This window comes from Cylas formicarius, unplaced genomic scaffold (genome assembly GCF_029955315.1).
Source record: "Cylas formicarius isolate icCylForm1 unplaced genomic scaffold, icCylForm1.1 PGA_scaffold_10__41_contigs__length_53128322, whole genome shotgun sequence".
NCBI classification, from domain to species: Eukaryota; Metazoa; Arthropoda; class Insecta; order Coleoptera; family Brentidae; genus Cylas; species Cylas formicarius.
Genome location: NW_026844214.1, coordinates 13737329 through 13751480, shown reverse-complemented (window position 1 = coordinate 13751480; position 14152 = coordinate 13737329). Strand labels below are relative to the sequence as shown.

Below are 14152 nucleotides of genomic sequence, written 5' to 3'. Positions count from 1 at the left end.
TGAAATATGCGCACGTGTCTTGTAATACGGTACCATTGATTAGGGACGTTTTTGATGGTGTTGAGGAGAAACTATGAACACTGTTCAAAGCACTGGGACAGGACACTCTACCACCAAGAAAGACCAAAGAAATGAGGTAAGTCGTTACAACGTTACTTTGAGCTCGTTGGCAGTATACCGGGTGTCCAGAATTATATGGGAAGTCTCTGGGATCTACATAGAATACAAAAATCAAATAAGTTCCCCTACCTCCTTAGCGCTTGACATGTTATTTGCAAAAATTATCCTACACTATTAAAAGACAAGTAAAATTACCCAATAGTATTGGTTAAACTACATCTTGCCTGAAATTCTACGTGTATTTACACACTTGTCATAGAACGCTTTATTCTGGGCATTTACCACTAAGAATGGATTATTGAATGGAATCTGTAATTATAAAGTGGCAGCTTAGATTTATAATAACGTTATTACACAATTAACTCAATCTTAAGTTATGTAATTTACCATATTTAAGTGAGTAAATTTTACCACCAAACGTATGATTTTCTAAGTATTATTAGAAGAAACACTTTACAGGAAAATAATCCGAATCTCGTTTTAACTGTTGCTCTCATTTTCTAATTGACACTTGACTATTGGCAGTTAATGGATTTACGATAGCTTCCCATAATATTCTGGCAGTGGTCCCATCTTTACCCCTAGTACTTACTAAATGAGGACCAGGACAGTGAAGCACTTTACTTAACTTGAAAATCACAGTACATAATTTACGAATATCTCCTACAATATTTTACGATTACTTAATCTGTTCCTATCTTTAAAACTAAAACTAAACCAAGGCTTGCTCTTTTTATAATTACTGCAAAATGGTCAACAAAAGTTAGTTTACAATCAAAGAATACATCAAAATCCTTAATACTTGTAACGACCTTGATCATTATATGTCTCAATGACCTTGGGAACATTTTTAAATTGACAGCAAATAGTAGACAATGCAAACCCAAAATTACGTCAACAATATAGTTTAAAAATAGGTTGAAAAGAAGGGATCTACAAGGAAGTATTTATGCGTTATTTGGAATTTGTACGAGGAAACACTGTTTTGAAAATAAATTAGAGTAAATTTTACATTTTTTATAACAGCTTGGATTATTTATACAACAAAATAAAGAACACCATCCAAGTAAAGGCATAATTATAAAAAGCAGAGAAGAACACTTCAAGCTTATTTAAATTTCTACCAAAATTAAAAGTTAAGTTGTAAAAATACAAAAGGCAATGTAATCAAATTAACGAATCAGGTCACGTGATCACCGACCATGGATGCAGTCAAATTTTTGTTTTCATGTAAGTTTAAGATGCTCAATTATTTTCTTGAAAAACTAAGTAAGTAGGTGCGTTTCAATCCAAAGTCTACAAAATATCTGCTAAAATACTTTTTACAAAAGTTCTGGATTCCTCCTGCCTCGGTTTTTGCTGAGTCCAACTTGCTAACGTTTCGCCAATCATTCCGTTGACTTCTTCAGAGCTTGACTGACTTGACAGTTCCACTCAGCAAAAACTGAGGCAGGAATCCAGACGTTTTGTAAAAAGTATTACAGTAGCCTGTGGAAGTTTCTTTGAAAAATCTGTTAAAATAATTTATTTTCATGAAAATGTTTCTGCTGCTCTAAGTTTAAAGTGTATAAGTCAGCCTAATTTGGGCTTAATAATCTCAGTGTTTCTACAGTGTTGTCGTATACATATACGTACAGAACTTTCGTATACACATAAAGTTTTCTTGGAAATGACCACAAATTTATTTAAATTGGATACACTGTACATCCTTAAGTATAAGTTAATAATATAAATGGAATGAAACTGACGTAAAAGTTTTATTATTTGTCATATTTAGTTTTAAATGAAGCGTTAATTAAACAGAATGATTTTTTTTTGTCCCAACAACGATCTTATGTGAATAGCCCGTATAATGTGTTGCGTGCATTGCAACTGATATCAGCTTCCCTCCTTTAAAATATCTTTACTCACTTTACGGAGGATTTTCTTGGAAAATTAGTAACCGACATCGCTGAAATCGGTTTCCTTTATCAGTGCCACGCAGAAAAACGGTAATCGGAGTAATAAAACTGAATGTTCTCCGTATTGATATAATACAGTATATCCCTGGATCTCTTGTAAAAGGTAATAAATTTTCGAATTACTTTTTCGGGATATAGTTCAGTTAAAGACTGATTTCAAACATAATTTAACGAAATTTTAGATTTCAAAAATCATTCAAGCCTTTAAATATTTTGAAAACCATATAAACTATATTAAGCTGCCTTTGTATGGCACATAGTATAAAAAGTTAATTGGAATATAGACCTAGTTGATACTTAATATAAAAATTCTTGCAAAAATAAGACTCAAATTAGTTTTGGTTAGTTCTTCTTCTTCACGCGACTATAAATTTTCTAATATTTGTCTGCCTCTAATTCCATTTCTGTTATTGTTATTGGTTTTAAGTTACTTTTCCAACTCCAGTCCTTTTTCAACATCTCCTTGCAACCCTGGCTAAGCGTTTTTCTAATTTTTTTTAAGCAGTGTAAAACGTTGGATTTTGAATCCTGCTGAAGATGTTTGGGAAATTATTTCCTCTTTAGACGTAAACCTCTGTCCACTAAACCATTTCTTCAAGTCTGGAAACAAAAAATATTCACTGGATCTGGTGAATACGGTGGATGTTATAATAATTGGAACTTTAAGTCCATAATTTTGATTATCGCAACTGCGCAGATATTCATCAGAGCATTGTCTTGATGAAGCAGGACCTAATCAGGACAGCGGCGGAAAAAAGGGAAAACAATCTCATGTTGACAACACGATTGCTTGTATTTTCCACTGTAAGAAAATGCTGCACCCATCTTGCAGAGATAAAAGTGTCATCTATATTCAGTAAAGTTCTCACCTTGGATTATAAGCTGTCGGATTTCATTCTTGCTCTGTCTAATAAGGTGACCCACATGAGCTGTTTTCCTCATTTTTATTATATACTTTGCCATAATCCTAAGGCCTGTCAACTATTTCGCGAACTTGATTTGTGATCATTTAATATCACATAGTGGATTTTGCCACCATTTCAGTGTTCAATCACCGATGGAAAAAACCCCACAATATTTATTTATAAGTTACAAAATACAAAATATACTAAACTTATAAGATAACAATATTTAAATAATTAGTAATATCTCCTCTAAAAAAGGTATAATAATCAGTAACCAATCATTAAAGCCTTCGACTGTGTCGAATTTTTCAAACAGCAATCTTAGTTTGATTCAATCTTAACTTAGCAATAGAAGCCAGGTGATTAAGTACTCTGGAGTGACATCAGAGTGAGGTGAACATTGGCGTGCCCCAAGGCTCAATTTTGGGCCCCATATTATTTATAATATATAAATGACCTTCCCTTGGTGGATCTGTTAACACACATTTTGCTGCCACTGTGTCTGTTTTTGGGGATTTATGAGAAGACATGTTGGAGAGTTCCGGGATCGCACAGGAAAAGGCTGAGCACTGGTTTAGTGCAAACAAATTAGTTTTAAATAATGATAACATATAGAGAGAGAGTGGGAGTGTGACCAAAAATTTGTATTTACTTCGAAGCTTGACCGAAAATGTGTCTCCTGGTGTATTAAGAACTGCATATTTTGCACTCTTACATTCACTCCTCCTATATGCGATCTTAATATGGGGTCATTCTGCTGGCAGGCACCGTTTGTTCAGATTACAGCGAAAAGCAATTCGAACTATTAGCGGACTTGGTTATCGGGAAGAGTGTAAAAATGCCTTTCGAGACTAGGAAATTCTTATATTGCCCTTGTTGTTTATCTTAGAAAATCTATTATTTATAAAAAAAATCCGTATCTATTTACCACTTGTAAAGAATTGCATGACCATCAAACCAGAGGTCGGGACAATGTGTTTATTGCCTACCGCCGCTTGGAGAGGTCCTGATCCAAATTATTGGTCCGTTAAGTTTTTCAATGCGCTTGCAAATGCTGTTCTTAATTTCCCATTTGAATCGTATAAACAGTCCGAAGATCTTTAATTAACCAGAATTTTTATTCTTTTGATGAATATTTGTATTTCAATTATAATGTACCAGGTGCATTTTAAGTATATGTTATTTTATTCCTTTTTGTTTGACGTATGTAAATCATCTGTGACAGTAACATTAATAAAGTATTCGTATTTATATTCGTGTTCAAATCACAGCTCAGCTCTTATCAATCACAATATTTAAATCCCTTTTTAAAGGTTTACGACCTCTTTATTATTGCTATAAGGATAATAAGAATAACAACATAAAAAAAAATGTTGAGAAGGGACAAGGAGGCATACGCGAGCCTTTCCAAAACATTTTTAATTTTTCGGTGGTAATTGATTAGAAATAAAATAGCGGAAAATGCATATGAGTCAGATGAATTGCGTGGCATGCGTGGGGCATTGAGTTCTGTACGAACATTTTTTTTGTTTTTACGTGCTATTCCCATCTCGCAATTTAATTTTTATTTCCGTATATAAACTTTCAGAATTCTTGATATGACAGAGTTCTGTCTCTAAATAGGTAATTTCTATGAAAATGAGACTCTAGGAAAAAGCAAAAAATTTCGAATTCGATTTTAAACAACTTTTTCTACTCCCGTCTGTAAAATGTCCAATTACACACAGATCTAGCATACGGCAAGCGTCACTTTACCGCGTCAGTTTCGTTTCCCACGGATCCGAGCCACTTCGGACGTTTCCGGGATTTTACCGCACGGGTGCCTTGAATTTTTACCTTCGTCCATTCTGACGGTCATGTCAGTGAATGTATTTGTGTTGTTTTGCGAAATTGTACCCAACAACTAACGGTCATAGAAAGAGTATAGTATGCAACATATTTGGTAAACTTTTTTTTCTACTCCCGTCTGTAAAATACCTAATTACCCACCGATCTAGCTTGCGGGAAGCATCACTTTACCACGTCAGTTTCGTTTCCCATGAATCCGAGCGAGCCACTTCGAACATTTCCGGGATTTTACCGGACGGATATGGGAGCAATCGGGTACATTTTTGCAAAAGCAACACGAATACATTCACTAATATGACCGTCAGAATTGACAAACGTCAAAATTCAAACCTTGTGGTAAAATCTCCGAAAACATCTGATTGCTCCCAAACCTGCGTGGTAAAATCCCGGAAATGTCCGAAGTGGCTTGTGAGAAACGAAACTGATGTGGTATAGTGACGCTTCCTGCACGCTAGATCGGTGTGTAATTAGGTATTTTATAGACTGAAGTAGAAAAAAGTTTTTAATGCTCAACCAAATAATATCCAATAATTACCAGACGTTAAAGGAGTTTAAAAAGATAATAAAGAAATTTTTGTTAGAGAATTCATTGTATTGAACTGACGAATACTTAGTAACCCCGGTATTATATCTTTCAATTTATCTATGCATCTAATTCGCTTGTGATATCTGCTGACTTGCCATTTGTTGTTTTGTAATACTTACATCAATGGTTAATGAAATTTCTTCTTTTTTATCTGGGTATGTAAAATACATTTCAAGAAAACAAGGGCTTCAGTATTTTCCAAGCATTGCATATAACAATTAGTTTAAAAATGGTTTACCGTTTGCAAGAGTGGAATCACTTACACGGGGAGACATACGGTATATATGCTGGGAACGGGGAGACCTTTAATCTCACCCCACGGGTCCAGGGGAGCTAATTGCCTGTGCCGTAATTGGCGGGATGCGGCACCAGATATTGACAAGCAACCAATTTTCCGCCATGATCTCTGTCGATGTGTTCGCGATTTCCGTATCGCATGAACGGTTTTTGCATCCGGTGCGACGAACAGGTGTCGTTATCGAAGGTGCTCGGTCCACTGAATTTCGAGGTTTTTGATACCACCCTCCATCAATGCGATGCATGAAAATCATAGATACACATTGAATGAAGAGAGATACATTTTTTCCATTTTAACGTAACAATATCTTGACGAACCGAGACATTGTTTTGTACCGATACATTATACACAGAATTACAATATTTTTATGTACTCAAAAGAATAGATAAATAATAAATTTTAACTCAATAAACATTAGCAAAATATCTTGGTAATATTTCCTTAAACATTACCGATAAAAACACAGTTCTATTTTAACAATAGGTTAATGGTTTAGAAGAAACACTTGTACTACGTCTACATTTGCTTATTTTTTGTAAGAAACGTGACTTCTTGAATGTGAGATGTTTTTGGATATTGCTATTACAAAGACTGGGAGCAAAATGCCGCAATACTATGAATTTTGCAAACACCGGTTTGAATCCGAGCTGGCATTTCATGGTGTGTGCAAACAAGTCCTATTCTCTTTTCATAAGGTGTTATATGTGTTTTAGATTGAGGAAGGACGCAATTGCAGTGTCTGTAAAAGTGTTAAATTTGTTTAGTTTAACTATTTATAATTTAATTCTAAATTTTTTAATAGTTTTAATGATTTCTAGTCCCTCTGATGAATTAGTTTCCCCCATAGCAACCATTCATGTTTTGGCAAAATTCCTATATTTGCTTTACAGCAAGTTTATGAATGACTTGTGCGATCTCTTTTAGTTGGACGTCTATTGACGAATAGCTCTGCTATTTCCTTTAACACTGAGACGGAGGATTTTTTTAACTTATTTATTTGATCCTGAAACTCAGGAAATTTGGCCAGGTTACGAATATTGGTAATTATAATTCAAAATTTCTAATGAAAGGAACTAGTCTAATCTATCATTCTCCAGGTTTGTTATCATATTCATATTCTTCTTCTTCTAAAAACTCCTGTAATTATCTCATAAGGGATATGCGATTAAATCTGGTCTGGTTACCAGGCTAAATACAAGACATCCGGGAACCGTATTAACATACACATGATGGAATAACATATCACAAAACCATATACATCCGCTTAATTTTAAATTTATAGGCACTGCGTCTCTATCGCTTCAGATAACAACTATACAAAAAATCAAACGACACTAATTTCAACCGATTTCAATAGTTTATGGAAACGCGCAGGAGCAGGGAAATTTTTGAGACTGACTGTACACTCATGAGAGTTGTGGTTCCTGTGCAACTCTCACATTCACGTGCAAAGAGTCTTCTTCGAAAACTGTTGCACAATATACTATTACCCATAACCACATCTGTATTAGCAAAGTTTGGTGTATAAAATATTTACATCCAACTCTAATATGTGAAAATTGAATGTGACACGAATATGGTTCAAGCATTGTCGCAACTGTTCTAGGTTTATCTGAATCTAAGCAATTCATTTATATAAATAGTTTATAAAACTTATCTGGCAATTGTAAAGACAGATTTTATTGTTCAAAGGGGTCATTAATAATTAAAATGTATAAAAGCATGTAAAATATTTCAAATGCTCAGAACTCATTTAACTAGGCCTATGCAGGGTGTTCCGAAATTAATGAACCAAGGTTATATATATATATATATATATATATATATATATATATATATATATATATATATATATATATATATATATATATATATATATATATATATATATATATATATATATTCTTATTTATAGGATGATTCTTAGGGTTTGGTCCACAGTGAACAAAACTCACAAATAATTTTAAAACACTGTAATTGTCATTGACGTTTCGACCGGCAACCCAGGTCTTTCTCAAAAACTGCAAAACAAAGGACAAAAAAAGCGTCTAACACAGAATATCTTAAAACAGTAGACATATACGAATTTAAAAATTACAAATATTACAAAAACAAATGACATATATTAGTCATACTCACAAATTTATTATTTATTTTAAATGTCTATTATTAGCGCTGTTTGTGAAAAAGTACCGCAACATACATCATTGCCAAAAACAATAACGTTCTTGCTTTGGCGTACGAAACACAAATAGAAGTGGAAAATAAACATTCATTGTATCTGATGTCTTTTTTTTTTCCCCTCCTAGTTTTTATTTATTTATTTTTTTAGAGTGTACGTTTGTGTTAAGTTTTAGATCTACTGATACGCAGTGAAGCATCTGAGCATTAAAATGGTCTACTTTAACAATTCGAAATAGATTTCACTCAGGTGTTTTATGTCGATTTTCGCGTTTATGGCGTTTTTATTCCTTTGAATATGTATCATCTCAATTATTTCCCTTTTTTGTGTGTTTGGTTCGGTAGCAAGTATTTTTGTGTCATCGAAGTTAAAGGTATGTGTTTTCTCCGTTATATGGCTGCTGATGGCTGTTTTATTTTTTTTGTCGTACTTATGACCATTGATGCGGTTCTTCAACAGTTGGCTAGTCTGCCCAATGTACACTTGGTCACAGTCGTTGCATGGTATTTGATTTACAATGTGACTTTTTTTATCTTTGGGTATTGGTGTTTTTAGTTTACTGAAATTCCTATTTAACAAATTTTGACGCTTGTGGCAGATTGTTACAGAGCTTCCCTTAAACACATTCGAGATTTTTTCCGATAAATTTGGTATTTATGGCAACGAACAATATTCTCGTTTTGATGGTTGTGTGTTTTCCTTAACAGAAATCTTGTTGTAGAATTTATGTATCCTTCTTTTAAAAATAGAGTTAATTAAGGCACTTGGGTAATTGTTTAGTTTTCGTGTGTACTTTTAGTGTCTTTTTTTGAGATATTGGGTGTTGGGAGTGAAAATTAAGGTATCGTCCAAACCATGTATCTTTTGTGTACCACATCGTTCTGATTTTGTTTTCCTTGCGTATTAGTGTCATGTCTAAGAAGTTAATTTTGTCATCTTTTTCATATTCTATGGTAAATTTTATCTTTGTGTGATATGAGTTAAAACTATTCAGAATGAGGTCGCCCTTTTCCTTAGGTATTGCTAGAAAACAGTCGTCGACATGTCGATAGAAACAGGGTAATTTAATAGTCATTTTGTCAATAACTGTTTTTTCTAGGTCTTCGAGAACAAGTTGCGCAATTACACTCGAAATAGAAGCACCCATGGCACAACCGTCAATCTGCTTGTAATATTTATTATTATATATGAAATAGGTCGAATTTAGAGTTAATTTTATGGCTTCCACGAACTCGTCTAGTGGAATGTCTGTGTGAATGATCATGTCCCATTTTTTATTAATTATGTCTATAGCTAAATCGATAGGAATGTTTGTGTAGAGGGACACTACATCTAGAGATGCTAAAATGTGGTCATGCGGTAGAATGATTCTCCTAATTTTTTCTTTAAACTGCCACGAATCTTTAATATAGTATTCATTATCATTCACTATGTTTTTTAAGATGTTTTTTAAGAATTTTGATAATTTTTCGAAAGGGGACTGAGTGCAACAGACAATAGGTCTTAACGGGATATTTTGTTTATGCAGTTTTGGTAAGCCGTAGATCCTTGGGGCGATAGCATTATTAATTTTTAAGTGTTTTGCAGTTTGCGGCGAGATTAGGAGAGCGTATATTCCGCGTAACGTGCTTGAGATCTTTAGTCTTGGTCCAGATTTTGCCGTACCTATCAGCCAACCAAAAGAGATACCCATTCCTAACATCATCAGCAGTATTGAGTCAGCTCTTAGAAACTGTCCAACCGACGCACGGAATGACTATAGATCAAAATGCTGTAATATTATTAGAAACTACAAAAATAAGCAAAACTGGACTGCTAACCAAACCCAAAATATGTTAGTTAAAAAAGTTAAAGAAACCCAACATTTTCTAAAACAAAACCCTAACATTATAACGTTAAAACCTGATAAGACTAACAAAACAGTCATAATGTACACTACCGACTATGACAATAAAATAAATGAACTTCTATCAGATAGGGCTACATATAGAGAATTTAATAACGATCCCACAAACATATTTCAAAAAAATAACAACGATATAATAAATCGATGGGAAAAAGCTCTCCTAATCTCGCCGCAAACTGCAAAACACTTAAAAATTAATAATGCTATCGCCCCAAGGATCTACGGCTTACCAAAACTGCATAAACAAAATATCCCGTTAAGACTTATTGTCTCTTGCACTCAGTCCCTTTTCGAAAAATTATCAAAATTCTTAAAAAACATCTTAAAAAACATAGTGAATCATAATGAATACTATATTAAAGATTCGTGGCAGTTTAAAGAAAAAATTAGCAGAATCATTCTACCGCATGACCACATTTTAGCATCTCTAGATGTAGTATCCCTCTACACAAACATTCCTATCGATTTAGCTATAGACATAATAAATAAAAAATGGGACATGATCAAACTTCACACAGACATTCCACTAGACGAGTTCGTGGAAGCCATAAAATTAACTCTAAATTCGACCTATTTCATATATAATAATAAATATTACAAGCAGATTGACGGTTGTGCCATGGGTGCTTCTATTTCGAGTGTAATTGCGCAACTTGTTCTCGAAGACCTAGAAAAAACAGTTATTGACAAAATGACTATTAAATTACCCTGTTTCTATCGATATGTCGACGACTGTTTTCTAGCAATACCTAAGGAAAAGGGCGACCTCATTCTGAATAGTTTTAACTCATATCACACAAAAATAAAATTTACCATAGAATATGAAAAAGATGACAAAATTAACTTCTTAGACATGACACTAATACGCAAGGAAAACAAAATCAGAACGATGTGGTACACAAAAGATACATGGTCTGGACGATACCTTAATTTTCACTCCCAACACCCAATATCACAAAAAAAGACTGTTATTATCGGGTTGGCTGACAGAGCTATAAATCTATCTGATCCAGAGTACAGAAAAGAAGCTTTATATAAGGCTAAGTACACACTAAACCTAAACAATTACCCAAGTGCCTTAATTAACTCTATTTTTAAAAGAAGGATACATAAATTCTACAACAAGATTTCTGTTAAGGAAAACACACAACCATCAAAACGAGAATATTGTTCGTTGCCATAAATACCAAATTTATCGGAAAAAATCTCGAATGTGTTTAAGGGAAGCTCTGTAACAATCTGCCACAAGGGTCAAAATTTGTTAAATAGGAATTTCAGTAAACTAAAAACCCCAATACCCAAAGATAAAAAAAGTCACATTGTATATCAAATACCATGCAACGACTGTGACCAAGTGTACATTGGACAGACTAGCCAACTGTTGAAGAACCGCATCAATGGTCATAAGTACGACAAAAAAAATAAAACAGCCATCAGCAGCCATATAACGGAGAAAACACATACCTTTAACTTCGATGACACAAAAATACTTGCTACCGAACCAAACACACAAAAAAGGGAAATAATTGAGATGATACATATTCAAAGGAATAAAAACGCCATAAATGCGAAAACCGACATAAAACACGTGAGTGAAATCTATTTCGAATTCTTAAAGTAGACCATTTCAATGCTCAGATGCTTCACTGCGTATCAGTAGATCTTAAACTTAACACAAACGTACACTCTAAAAAAATAAATAAATAAAAACTAGGAGGAGAAAAAAAAAGGACATCAGATACGATGAATGTTTATTTTCCACTTCTATTTGTGTTTCGTACGCCAAAGCAAGAACGTTATTGTTTTTGGCAACGATGTATGTTGTGGTACTTTTTCACAAACAGCGCTAATAATAGACATTTAAAAAAAATAATAAATTTGTGAGTATGACTAATATATGTCATTTGTTTTTGTAATATTTGTAATTTTTAAATTCGTATATGTCTACTGTTTTAAGATATTCTGTGTTAGACGCTTTTTTTGTCCTTTGTTTTGCAGTTTTTGAGATAGACCTGGGTTGCCGGTCGAAACGTCAATGACAATTACAGTGTTTTAAAATTATTTGTTTTATTTTGTAGTTTTGTTCACTGTGGACCAAACCCTAAGAATCATCCTATAAAAAATATACAAGGATCCAAGAAAAGCATATTTTTCAACTATATATATATATATATATATATATATATATATATATATATATATATATATATATATATATATATATATATATATATATATATATATATATATATATATATATAATAGGGTGTTGAAATTCTAAATCGCTTTAGATGGTTGTACACCACTTTTAAGAAGCAAAAGGTATTTGTGGATACGAAATATTTTCACAAACATAATTTAAATAGTACATTATGCAACAAGTGCGGTAAACGGCATTTGACCCACGAGTGAGATATAGAGTTTACCAAGCGTGTTGCATGCTATCCTTTTCCTAGGACCGTCACGAAAAAATCACAATTTCACAGATTAAAAATAATAACAGATTATCGTATTACTAAATTTCGTACCATTCAAACAAAATACATATATATTAGTAGCCTTCAAAAATATAGTACTTTAATTTTTAATTTTATTCTTATTATTGAAATTTTTCGAAAATTAGGTTTTGATTTTGAGTTATAGTACCGCTTATTGCTCTTTCTGTATATTACTTGTAATATACACTTATATGGCTAGAAATGGAGAAAATTTTACTATCAAATTTTAAGCAACATTTAATTGTAAAAGCAATTTTTTACTTAATTTACTTAATTTGAGTCATAAAAGTTATTATGTTATTTTTTTTTATGTTTTTTATTATTATTTATTAAAATTGCATAGAATGTCCGTATTCTCTTCAGGATCTCTTTCGAAAAACTAGTGGCGAATCAAATCTGTTCGGATTATTATTATTACTTCAAGATAAAACGATTAAGGGAGAGAACGAAAACTAAATCATCATTGGAAAGATCTCGAGATACAATTCTTCTAAATAAAACAAGAATGTCAAATACTCCTTTTTCCATTGTCTATTCACTTCGATTTTCGTGACCACAGAACACGAATCGCTTTTACTGAGAAATCGCCTGAAAACTGTTTTCTAATCTACGCGAGTGGGCAACAGAGTTTTATTTATCTCGCTACCATCAAAAGAATTCTGTAAATGTTTAAAACGACGGAAAACGTATTTCCCCTTTACAATACAGGCGACGACGCACAGTGGTTTCTCTATATGGGCGATGGCGTCAAAAATATTGTGGGAAGAGTGATGTGGATGGAAGTCAAAAATGGTTTGGTAAAAATTTTCATAAAAATATATGCATGAAGAATAAACCGTGATCGGCTTCTAGGGAAATAGTTTGTTTGTATTGTTTATAACTCGAACTCGAATATACAAGGTTTCTCTAACTCGATCGCCTATTAGAAGTATATGGAAAATGGATAGGAGACTCTGACCTCTATTTTAAAAATATTTGAGACATTGCCGCGGTGCCACACCAACTCTTTGAAATATTATGCCTTGTATTTTATGATGTGAACAATTCTGAAACTTTCTGTTTATAGAATTTTGCGAATTTTGATCGATAATGGAAATAATTAAGTATCTTTCAACCATTTAAAAACAAATCTGAAGTTGTTTTTTCGGCTTATCAAAAGTATAGAAAAGAATAAAAAATAAAAAATCGAATAATGCACTTTTTAATAGTTAGCTATGCAATATAGTTTGGTACTTCATATAGTATTTTTATATGGTGAATTCATATACAAACAATGATGTATTCAATTTGTTTTATATTCAATTAAAAAGAAGTTTGGAAAAATAGCGATAAGTTTTAAAAACTATAACATGTTATAAATTTTAGGCACATTCTCGTGCGATAATAAACACTGCATTTACATGACCATAAAGTCAAATAGAATTGAATTAATTATAAGTTGAATTTCATGAAAAAAATGTAAACTTTTTCCAAGGAAAGAATGTTCAAACAAGAATTTTTTAGATTACAAAAACACCCATTTTGTCTTTGTTTGAATATGAAAATAATATAAAATTTCTTAATAAATTGTTTATTAAAATACTATCTCATTAAGTTGCCAAAAAAAAGGTTTTTTTATTGCTGAAGAAAACACAGGGAATTTAATTTAAAAATCACGGTTAATTTACATTTATATAATTTTCAAAATTTGCATAATTTTTTATACATCCTGTATGCGATACCTCAAATCTTATGTTATAATATAATACAGCAGCTTATTGACAAACCGTAAAGAAAATTTCTCCTAATGGACCATCCATCGAGTTGGGAACAGTGTAGAATGTCAAATAGGCAAATTCAATTACCTGC

General features: G+C 32.6%; 1 protein-coding gene across 1 annotated transcript in view; it reads left to right on the top strand.

The window, feature by feature from the left end:
- Window positions 1-14152, top strand: part of LOC132695623 (inactive dipeptidyl peptidase 10) — a 121635-nt gene that overhangs the window by 56312 nt on the left and 51171 nt on the right. The gene's annotated exons all lie outside the window — the stretch shown is intronic.